Raw genomic sequence first — 11,225 nt, 5'->3', positions numbered from 1 at the left:
CATTTTCTTTTAATGCTTTTGAAATGCTGTGTGGCTGACCTTTCTCTCTGATCACTTTGGATTTTAGCTTTCGGAAAACAGCTGGACACCAACACACACTTCATATAGCTTAGGCTTACAGACATTATAAGAACACTAGCTTCTGCCTAAAGACCCATCATTCCCTAGTCCTCTCTGTTAGCCAGGAAACTTAGTGCTTATCAAACAGTGGAAGGATGGGACTCCCATATCACTGATAATCCATGTATATAAAAGTCTTTACCTGGTTTTACTTTCTACCTCAAAGTAAAAAAAAAACTCATCTGGTCCCCACAGACAGTAACTTCAACATCCAAGCAAATAATTGTGCACTTCTGTGGAAGATATCTTGTATCTATTCAAGTGGACTTCTCTTGCTGTGGCTCCTTAAGATAAGAAGTACAAACTGTTTACCCATGTGTGAGACATCTTTGTCCCAGAAAATCAAACTGAATATAACCCGAAGTTCAACCAAACCTTCTGAATATGCCTGTCCACTAAGTCATGGGGCTTTAGCCAATCACTGATGTGGGAGATGTGGGTAAATCCCTCTCTTACTATTGAGCAACATTCAATTGCCTTACATACTTGAGGTGTCTACACCTACATTCAGATATTTACAAAATTCCCAGTTATCCAGCCTTTCTCCAATTCTTCACAGCCTGTACCCTCTGGGGCCATACACACTTACCTTAGTAATGTACATGGGGCCCCTTTCCTATTTATATTACTAATACTTATGGACAATGGTCAGATGTGGGGTTCTCAATGCATCCATGATTTTGTTATCCCTCAACCACCTATGGGAAACACTAGTCAGGGCCTCCACCTTTGTAAACTTTGGCTTACTTGCGAGAATATTGACTATGCTTTTCTTGATGCAAACAATTACATTTGACTAAATTTTCCCAATCTCCAACAAGCTAGACTCCCCTTCCTTCTCTTACCAGCAATGTTTTGTGGGGATGTCTACTACAGGGAATTAATTCCCTGATAGACCTGACTAGAAAAACATTTGGTACACAATCAAAACAGCATAACACTTTAGTAAGAGATGGAGTTCTCTAATCCTGGAAAATTTAATTTTCATTTACTCACCCCTCAATTGATGCTTTACTTGGAGTTGCTTGGCATCCCAGAGAGCTGAATGTTATGACACCAACTTCCAGGAAATTTGGACCTCATAACACCAGTGAATTAGCTGCAGTAATGATGAATAAAAGTTTATATTCTAATCATTGAGCCTTTAAGAATATTTGAGGGTGTTCATACCTAAGAACAAATTTTCCTTACAGATATTAATCCTAGGATATCTCTAGGGGTTATTATTACCAGATACACACTCACACACACACACACACACACACACATCCATAAATAAAAGTAGTATCAGTCCCTATCCTCATGGGAGTACCAATTAAAAGTATAAACTAAGCCTTTTGTTCAGGAAAAGTAAGCATACACCTATGTAATGGATTAATGGACTACCATTAAGCAAAGGTTCTACATCTTTTTCTGATATTTCTCTTTTTTTTAATTTTATTTTTGAGAGTTTATTAGTCAGTTTCACAGTATACCATTTTGGGTACACTTCCAGAGCCTCTCCCTTGACTAAAAGCCTAAACCCTTAGTCACCAAGAACATCTTGTTACACCACTGATTAAAGTAAAACAACCCAGAATGCTGCCACTTCACCCAAAAGTGGTGCTTTTAATCTGCCTTTTCTTGATGGCTCAATGGGTCATTAGCAAAAGCCCCATTGAGTGCTTTTAAAAGGGGCTTTTCTCATAGGCCTGTAGACCATACAAATGTCTTCAGAGAAGCTTCTGTTCAAGTCTCTTGCCCATAGTGAAATGGGATCAATTGTTCTTTTCTTATTAATAAGTTTGAGTTCTCTGTGGATTCTAGTTATCAGACCTTTGTCAGAAATGTAACCTGCAAATATACTCTCATATTCTGAGGGCAGTCTACTTGCTTTACTTACTGTGTTCTTGGCAGTGCATAAGCTTTTTTAGTTTGATCAGATCCCAGTAATGTATTTTTGATGTTGCTTCAATTGTCCTGAGTGTCCTCCTCACAAAGTTTTCCCTCAGGCCAATTTCTTCAAGTGTTTCGCCTGTACTCTTTCAAGGAATCTTTATGGTTTCATGTCTTAAGTTTAAGTCTTTTATCCAGTGAGAGTCAATTTTTATTAGAGGTGAAAGGTGCGGGTCCAGTTTCAGTCTTCTGCAAGTCACCAGCCAATTCACCCAGCACTATTTGTTAAATAGAGTCTTTCCCCAAATTTATATTTTTGATAGGCTTATCAAAGATCAAATGATAAGTGTCTGGATTTATCTCTTGGTTCTCAGTACTGTTCAATACATCTACCTCTCTATTTTTGGGTCAGTAACATGCTGTTTTGATCAGTATAGACTTATAGTATAGTCTGAAGTCTGGTAGGGTGATTCCACCTGATTTGTTTTCATTTCTGATTAGTGTCTTAGCTATTCAAGGTTTTTTTCTGTTTCCATATAAAAAGAAGTACTAGTTTTTCTAGATCTTTAAAGTATGACAGAGGTGCTTTAATAGGGATTGCATTAAATTTGTATATTGCTTTGGGTAATATGGACATTTTAACAATGCTGTTTCTTCCCAGCCACAAGCATGATATGTTTCTCCATTTGTTCACATCTTCAGCTATTTCTTTTCTTAGAGTTTCATAGTTCTCTTTATAGAGAACTTTCATGTCCTTTGTTACATACACTCCCAGATATTTCATTTTCTTTGGCGCTACTGTAAAGGGAATAGAGTCCTTGACTGCTTTTTCAGCTTGACTATTGTTGGTATATATGAATGCTACTGGTTTGTGAGTATGATTTTGTAACCAGAGATGCTGTTGTATTTCTTGATCACTTTTAAGAGTTCTGTCACTTTTAAGAGTTTTGTAGTTGAGTCCCTGGGGTTTTCCAAGTATATGATCATATCAAATGCTCATGATCTTTAATCATCAGAGAAATGCAAATCAAGACCACTTTGAGATACCATCTAATTCCAGTAAGAGTAGCTCACATAACAAAATCCCAAAACTACAGATGTTGGCGTGGATGTGGAGAAAAGGGAACACTTCTCCACTGCTGTTGGGAATGCAAGTTAATATGTTCCTTTTGGAAAGAAGTTTGGAGATTACTCAGGTATCTAAAAATAAACCTGCAGTTGGATCTTGAAATTTCTCTATTAGGAGTATATCCAAAAAACCAAAAATCGTTTTGCAAAAAAAGATATTTGCACCAGATTATTCATTGCAGCTCAATTCGTAATAGCCAAGTCATGGAAGAAGCCCAAGTGCCTATCAACTCATAAATGGATTAATAAATTGTGGTATATTTATACCACGGAATACTATGCAGCCTTAAAAAAAGATGGAGACTTCATCTCTTTTATGTTTACATGGATGGGCTTGGAACATATTCTCCTAAGTATAGTATCTCAAGAATGGAAGAAAAATGTACTCAGACTTCTATGAAACCAATTTATATTTAATCATACTTTTTTAATTTTATTTTTTTATTTAGTCTTTTGTACATAGATCATAAATACATTTATGCCCATTTCAGTGTGTTGGTTATTTGTACAGATTGGAGTGCTTATGTCATACTAATCTGCATAGCTTTCATTTCATTTACCCATTTATAGCATTAGGAAATTTGTGTTCTACACATGATAGAACCAACTTGTACTTGCAATGTGCTCCATAGTTGTGGTCCCCCTACTATCCCCTACTATCCCTCCCACCCCCTCCTCATCTCTCCCCCTCCTCATCCCTCCCCCTCCCCTTTCCTCCTTCATCATAGCCTAAAGTTGTGTTTCATTTTTCATAAGCAACTCACACTTGCATATGAAAAATGAAATAATCACAATTTTTTATGCAAGATAGATCACGACTATAGCCCAGGATGAAGGAGAGAAATGAAGTGTGAAGGGAGGGGAGAGGGGAGGTTTGATAAAGGGAGGGTAAATGGTGGGAACACACCTGTGGAGCATATTGCAAGGGTACAAGTCAAATCCATCAAGTATAGAACATAAATGTCTTAACACAATAATCAAGTAAATGAGGCCAAAGCTATATTAATTAGTTTAAACTGAGCACTCCAAATTGTATTAAAAAATCAACACATTGTACCCCACATATGCATAAATGTATTCATGATCTATGTGTTTATGACTTAATAAAATAAAGGGGGGCTTTTCTGACATTTCTGATGTTTTACTGATTTTGTGTACATTTTTCTCCCTGTTGAAGACTTTACTGTAATTACCCCCACACAAAAATAATAGTCAAATTTTAAATCACAGAGAGATACTAGGAAGCATTAATAAATATCATGTTCATAATTATGAATTTCAAACCTTTCCTGAATCTTAGTCTTTATAGTTGTTAGCAGCTAAAATTTATTAAGAACTTATTATACCCCAGTCACTGAGCTATGCATTTTGTGTGTTATTTTATTTAACCAATATTAAAACCTATGAGATAGTTGTTATTTTTAATACATTTTTCTGTTGAGACTCTGAGGCATAGAAACTGAGGTACTGTCATCAAAAAGCTAACAAGTGTCTCATCCTTAAGCAGAATTTAATCTTTCTGACTCAAATGCCACTAATCTTTACCTCCATGGTATAATTCCTTTGTTTTTCATTCTTCCAGGATAACTTATCCCTACATCCCTAACACGTCCCCATTGGCTCAGTATAACTCAATTACTATGAATCTTGGAGATTTTTTCATAACTTCAACACAGGTGTCTAATCTATTTTCAAGTAAAGTCAGTCTCTTTCTTGTCTGCCCTTCTCAATTAATGTGAAAAATACTATTTATTTTGTGTACCAATATAAGGAGACTATGTAACAATAAATGGTATTAGTACATGGTCATAAATATGGCCCGTGTTCTTTTTTTTTAGACAAAGTTTTATTGTAATTCAACCATACTTATTAATTCACACATTATACATGACTCTGTCTCACTACAAAGAAAGAGTTGAGTAGTTGTACAGAGACAATATGTCTCACCATATTAAAATATTTACTATGTGGGCTTTACATAGTTTGCTTATGATTGCCTTTGATTCATGAATTTTACTCTGTCTAGAAAGGTTTTCAATAGATACTTTCAGAATTAAAATACTTTTTTTCTGCTTTTAGAATTAAATATTTTAGTGCCAACAAATATCATTTTCATTATTATCTAACATATATTCAGGTGCAAGGATGAATGGAAAGTTTTTTTTCTGCACTCTGAAGTTTTGCTGAAAAATGAAATAGACAAACAGGATTAATAGATGAATGTAGATGAAAGAAAATTGTTAGAGAGAGAAAGGCCTGAAAAAAAAAAAAAGGCAGATTTCTGTCGCCCCACCTTTTGGAGAACTTGCCTCTGGAAAATGGTCAGGAATGGCAGGAAATGTTTCTTGTTTACTATGCCACAGGAGGCAGATGAAGAGAATAGTCTGGCTGGAGGTTACAATGTCTTCCTAGTTCAGGATGGGATTACCTTGGGTGGAGGTCACAGGACTGTTTTAGGGGAAGATGAGATGAATACAGGCAGAGGTGATGAAATTGAAATTGTCTTGGGCCAAGATGGGCTTGTGTGATCAGAACTGTTAAAAATTGCCATGCTGGGCGGCACCTGTAGCTCAGTGGGTAGGGCGCCTGTCCCATGTACCGAGGGTGGCAGGTTCAAACCTGGCCCCGGCCAAACTGCAACAAAAAATAGCTGGGCATTGTGGTGGGCACCTGTGGTCCCAGCTACTCAGGAGGCTGAGGCAGGAAAAATAAATACATAAATAAATAAATAAATAATAAAATCTCCATGCTTCTGCTCAGAAGCAAGAATTAGAATTTTGAAAACACACTTTGCCATTTTCCTCCTTTGCTGGAAAAGTAATAAATTTCTTTTTCCTTCTCCATGAATTGCTTTGTCCCCATTTTCTTGATGTGGACTCAGATACAAGTGCTGAGTTGTCAATAGCAAAATCAGAGGAAAGTGATTATCCAACAACCCAATGAGGTGCCTAATTATATATATATTTGTTCATTAGAGAGAGAAATAGAGGGAACAAAGCAATTTTGGCACAAAGTAAATAATTTTTAGGAGAACTTAACGGACCCAAAAGACAGAAAGTAGCTTGTAAGTGATGTTTTGGGAGAGTCAATGGGGCTGTAGAAAAGGTAAAGTCTTGGTACAAAGTTCCTTTGTGCTCAGGTGAAGGTATTGACAAATTGCTGTAGAGTGAGGAGGAGAACTTCCTTGTGAACATACATTGTCTTTTTATGCAGATAAAGCCTGCCAGTTAATCTCATCGGGCTTCCTTCAGAAGAATAGATGAAATATCTCTCTGGGTATAATAATGAACTTATAGATGAAATATCTCTCTGGGTATAATAATGAACTTTTCTCTTGGCAATTAAGTTTTCCTGGCATTTGGTAATATTCCTATGGAGAGAGTTTTAATACAATTGCATTTCTTGTGAAAGACTTTTTTTTTTTTCTCAATCAAATAAGGGAACTTACAGAAAAAGCCCCTTTCTGTGCTTAGGAGGGGAAAGATAAAAGACATGTTTGAAAATTCTTGGTTCTTAGGAAACTTCTAAGAAATTTCAGTTTTTTAAATATATAAAACGTCCCAAGAGGAAATTGTTGTCATTCTACTATCAACATAATTGGCTTGTCAGTGAAGGAAATCAAAAATATTTTTACATCAAAATATGAAATTTTCACATTCTTGACTGACTAAAGAAGCCTCAATGTGTTTCTAACCTCTCCTCCCCTACCACTACCATCACCATCAATTCTCCCCAAATCATCAAAATTGCATTAATCTGTCTGAGACAGAGACCCACCTAGGAGAATAATTGTCCTTTTCCTCCCTTTCTTGTAAGATGAGGGATGTGATTACACCTGAACAGATGTTTTAAGAAGATAATGTCTTAGTATTTTTTATGCAGTCCTTTGCTTTTCCACTACAGAATTCTTCATTACCTCTCCCATAACCCACTTTATCTGAAAGGCAGATAATTTCTAAACCCCATAGGGAAGTTGAATGTTCATTTTCTAAGGATCGTCTTCAATATATGTTATAGTGTTTCTTTTATTAATCTGTATTACGGTAAATTGATTTTCAGCTAACCTTCTGAGAATGAAGAGAAAATTTTGCCTTCACTTCCACATTAGCAAACAGAAAGTATCATATTTAGGTCGTAAAATTCAATTAAATTCCGTAAATATTTATTGAGCCTCTATTACATATAAAACTCAATTAGTTGAGATCTCTATAAAACTAGACTTGAAGAGGCCAAAAATTACGTCAACTATTGGTCTATTAATACTTTCTTTTACTTTGTTGTTGTTGTTGTTATTGTTTGGGATTCATTGAGAGTACAAGGAATTAGGTCACATTGATTGCATTTCTTAGGTAAAGTACCTCTTATAATTGTGTCCTTCCTGTAAAAAATGTGCCATACACTGTGACCCATAAACCCTCTCCTTCCTCCCTTCTCCCTGATCCCTCATTCACCTACCCCCCACTATGTATTAGATCATCTACTGCCTTGGCATTAGAATTGAGTACATTGGTTTCTTGCTTCTCCATTCTTCTGAACCTTTACTAAGAAGAACGTGTTCCATCTCCATTCAGGTTAATACAATAGATGTAAAATCTCCACCATTTTTAATGATTGAATAGTATTCCATGATAAAATACACCAAAGCTCGATAATCTATTCCTGCATTGGTGAGAATTTAGGTTGTTTCCACACTTTGGTGATTGTCAAATGAGCTGTGATAAAAAGTATAGCATATTATAGGTGTGGTCCCTCCAATTGCCCTTCTTCTACCTATACTCCTCCATCCCCTCCCCTCCCCTCCCTCTCCCCTTTCCTCATATTCTTGGGCTATAATTGGGTTATAGCTTTCATAAGAAAGCCATAAATTGGTTTCATAGTAGGTCTGAGTACATTGGATACTTTTTTCTCCCATTTTTGAGATACTTTGCTAAGAAGAATATGTTTCAGCTCCATCCATGTAAACATGTATGAGGTAAAGTCCCCATCTTTCTTTAAGGCTGCATAATGTTCCATGGTGTACATATACCACAATTTATTAATTTATTCATGGGTTGATGGGAACTTGGGCTTCTTCCATGACTTAGAAATTATGAATTGGGCTGCAATAAACATTCTGGTACAAATATCTTTGTTATAGACTCTAACATTATAGTATTTTTTGATCACTTCCAGGAGTCTTGTAGTTGAGTCTTTGGGGTTCTCTAAGTATAAGGTCATATCATCACCAAAGAGTGAGAGTTTGACCTCCTCTGCCCCCATTTGGATGCGCCTTATTTCCTTCTTTTGCCTCATTATATTGGCTATAATTTCCAGCTCTGTGTTAACTATAGTGACAGTAGAGGCAACCTTGTATGCTTCAGGTTCTAAGTGTAAAAGCTTTCAATTTCATACCATTCAGTATAATATTTGCTGTGGGTTTGTCATAGATGGTTTTGATCAGTTTAAGAAATGTGCTACCTATGCTTATTTTCTTAAGTGTTCTAACTAGAAAAGGATGCTGAGACCCGTGATCGGCATCCTCTCACCTCCGGAATAGCTGCACAGGGACCCGTGATAGGCACCCTCCTGGACCTCAGGAAGAGCTGCGCCCAGACCACTGGAAGAGTTGCACTGTGACCTGTGATTGGCACCCTCCTAGACCCCGATAAGCACTGTGGTGGGACCCTCCTGGACCTCCAGAAGAGCTGCGCCAACCCAGACCCTGGTAAGAGCTGCTCAGGGACCCACTACCCTGCCCGCCAGACCTCCTTCTGCCCTGACCAGGTTCTCCAGGAGCTGTGCAAACCCGAGTCCTCCCTCCTGTACCCTCCCTGCCTCCACACCACCTGCTCATCTGGCCAGGGAATCTGGTAGCTGTGTGCCCTCTGGAGCCCTCCCTGACACTTCACGGAGCCCTTCTCCTGGCCAGAAACTACTGGAGCATTGGGCCCTCTATGCCAAAGTCATTAAGCATGAGGCACTCCCAGAAGCTGTGCACCACTGCACGCCCTGTTGCTGGATCCAGGGGTGTCACACACTGGAGCTGCTCCCACAAACAGAACTTCATGGCTAGGGCAGCCCCAGAAGAGCTACACAGGGTCATTCCCTACAAATATCCAGCAACAATAGAGTGACACCCCCCAGTCTAATCTTAGAAAGACACCACCCCAAATCTCAGAACGACGAGAGGCAATGGTGAAAAACAATCATGAGACGAAATCAAAGGAAATACTCTGGCAATATGAATAATCGGAGTAGATCAACTCCCCCCAAAGAGCAATGGGGCAGACACAGCACAAGATCCCATGCACAAACAAATAGCTGAGATGTCAAAATCGAATTCAGAATCTGGATAGCAGATGAGATAGAATTAGGATTCCAAGCAGTAGCCCAAAAGATGTCTCAAGAATTCAATGAATTCAAAGACCAATTGACACATTAAGACAAGAAGTTTCAGCCCTCAAAGATCTGAGAAACACAGTAGAATTCCTCACTAACAGAATGGAGCATCTGGGACACCGCAAAGGCAGTTTTTGGAGGGAAATTTAAAGCACTGCAAGCTTTCCTCAAGAGAAGGGAAAGAGAGGAAGTTAACAACTTAATAGGACAACTCAAGCAACTGGAAAAGGAAGAACATTCCAACCCCAAAACCAGCAGAAGAAAAGAAATAATCAGAATTAGAGCAGAATTAAATGAAATTGAAAACAAAAGAATAATACAACAGATAAATAAATCAAAAAGCTGGTTTTTTGAAAAGGTCAATAAAATAGATAAACCTTTGGCCAACCTAATCAGGAAAAAAAGAGCAAAATCTCTAATCTCATCAATCAGAAATGACAAAGATGAAATAACTACAGACCCCTCAGAAATCCAAAAAATCCTTAATGAATATTACAAGAAACATTATTCTCAGAAATATGAAAGTCTGAAGGAAATTGACCGATACTTGGAAGCATGACACCTTCCAAGACTTAGCCAGAATCAAGTGTAAATTATGAACAGGCCCATATCCAGTTCGGAAATAGTATCAACCATACAAAACCTCCCTAAACAGAAAAGCCCTGGACCAGATGGTTTTACGTCCGAACTCTACCAAAACTTTAAGGATGAATTAGTACCTATATTACTCAACCTGTTCCAAAAGGTAGAAAAAGAAGGAAGAATACCCAACACGTTCTATGTAGCAAACATCACCTGATCCCCAAACCAGGAAAAGATCCAACAAGTAAAGAAAATTATAGACCAATATCACTAATGAATATAGATGCAAAAATATTCAACAAGACCCTAACAAACAGAATCCAGCAACACATCAAACAAATTATAAATCATGACCAAGTCGGTTTTAACCCAGGGTCTCAAGGCTGGTTCAATATACTTAAATCTATAAACAAATTAAAAACAAAGACCATACAATTCTCTCAATTGATGCAGAAAAAGCTTTTGATAATATCCAGCATCTGTTCATGATCAGAACACTTAAGAAAATTGGTATAGAAGGGACATTTCTTAAACTGATAGAGGCTGTGTACAGCAAACCCACAGCCAATATCATATTGAATGGAGTTAAATTGCAATCATTTCCACTCAGATCAGGAATCAGACAAGGCTGCCCATTGTCTCCATTGCTTTTTAACATTGTAATGGAAGTTTTAGCCACCACAATTAGGGAAGAAAAGGCGATCAAGGGTATCCATAAAGGGTCAGAAGAGATCAAACTTTTGCTCTTCACAGATGATATGATTGTCTATCTGGAAACACTAGGGACTCTACTACAAAACTCTTAGATGTGATCAAGGAATACAGCAGCATCTCAGGTTACAAAATCAACATTCATAAATTGGTAACTTTTATATACACCAACAATAGTCAAGTTGAAAAAGCAGTTAAGGACAAAGAAGATGAAATATTTGGGAATTTATCTAACAAAGGATGTGAAAGATCTCTATAAAGAGAACTATGAAACTCTAAGAAAAGAAATAGCTGAAAATGTTAACAAATGGAAAAACATACCATGCTCATGGCTGTGAAAAATCAACATTGTTAAAATGTCCATACTACTCAAAGCAATATATAATTTCAATGCAATCCCTATTAAAGCTCCACTGTCATACTTTAAAGAA

At 37.3% G+C, this 11,225-nt stretch overlaps 1 non-coding gene across 1 annotated transcript; it reads right to left on the bottom strand.

The window, feature by feature from the left end:
• Nucleotides 1–1,661: 1,661 nt before the first annotated feature.
• Nucleotides 1,662–1,797, bottom strand: LOC128578835 (small nucleolar RNA SNORA21). The gene has a single exon (XR_008377939.1). It is a non-coding gene; the product is annotated as a small nucleolar RNA SNORA21 (small nucleolar RNA).
• Between the last annotated feature and the right edge of the window lie 9,428 nt (nucleotides 1,798–11,225).

This window comes from Nycticebus coucang, chromosome X (genome assembly GCF_027406575.1).
Source record: "Nycticebus coucang isolate mNycCou1 chromosome X, mNycCou1.pri, whole genome shotgun sequence".
Classification (NCBI taxonomy): domain Eukaryota; kingdom Metazoa; phylum Chordata; class Mammalia; order Primates; family Lorisidae; genus Nycticebus; species Nycticebus coucang.
This window is presented reverse-complemented; position numbering and strand designations above follow the sequence as displayed.